At 47.3% G+C, this 1,073-nt stretch overlaps 1 pseudogene; it reads left to right on the top strand.

Annotated features, from left to right (window-relative positions):
- Positions 1–672: 672 nt before the first annotated feature.
- Positions 673–779, top strand: LOC116914141 (annotated as a pseudogene).
- The last annotated feature ends 294 nt before the right edge of the window (positions 780–1,073 follow it).

Raw genomic sequence — 1,073 nt, 5'->3', positions numbered from 1 at the left:
CTTAGAGACAAAGAGGAGGGGAGACAGGGTGAAAAACTCTGAGAGGGGTCATGAGAAAGGGGGGTGTGACATTTGAGATGTAAATAAATAAAATAATTTACAAAAAAAAAAAAAAAGAAAAAGAACAAAACACCCTGGGACTGAATAAATGACTCTGTTACAAATGTTAAGTAGGGTTGGTTCCCAAAATCTACATGGTAGGTCACCATTATGTGTGGTTCTAGTTGTAGGGGATCTGGTGACCTCCTCTGGCCCATGGAAGCAACACACACACACACACACACACACACACACACACACACACACCCCACTTACATACATACAGTCAAAATACTTGCATACAGAAAATAGAATAGCAACATCTTGGTACCTTATGCTAAACAGACTGATGGAAATCCACAGGTCACCTTGGTGGACCTCAGTGGTGGGCAGAGGACAGAGCAGCATCACCAATGCCAGGAGGTGGCAAGAGAAGGAAGGTATGATTTCCAGGAGAGAGACCAAAGATGCACAAGAACTATCTGGAGAAGGATCGTTGATGATTTTTGTGGTATATCTTAAGAAATATGGGGTACGTGGAGAATAATAAAATGACACAAACTTTGGAAAGTTAGACTGCTCAAGTGGCTGGGCCATTAGATCCTTGACCGTTGTGACAGTGATTCAGCTCAGTCTGCCCCTATCACCCGGTGTGTCGGTAGATGCCAGAGAGGAGAGAGGCCGTGTCTACACCCAGTGTTCTGACATATGAACTTCTGAATGGTTTGTAGCCTAACGTTCCCTGGAAAATGTGAGCTTGAGCCAACCACCAGTCAGGAGGCATGTAGGCCAACAGCTATGGATCTTAGGACCAGGAGCAAGCTTGAGGCTAGAAGAACCCCACGTGGCACTGAGGGCCCTGGGTGGGACTGAGCCTGAGACATTCAGGCAGCTGGGGTAAGGAACAAGCCCAAGATGGCCACCATCCAGGCATCATGGAGATGGACAGGGAGCTAGACTGAGATGACCAATAGATGCTGAACAGTCGGGTGCTGTGCAGACGTGTGCTGCATGGGTCTGTGGAGGGCAGACCA

This window comes from Rattus rattus, chromosome 12 (assembly GCF_011064425.1).
Source record: "Rattus rattus isolate New Zealand chromosome 12, Rrattus_CSIRO_v1, whole genome shotgun sequence".
In the NCBI taxonomy this organism is placed as follows: Eukaryota; Metazoa; Chordata; class Mammalia; order Rodentia; family Muridae; genus Rattus; species Rattus rattus.
The sequence above is the reverse complement of the archived record's forward strand: the minus strand, read 5'-3'. Positions and strand labels throughout refer to the sequence as shown.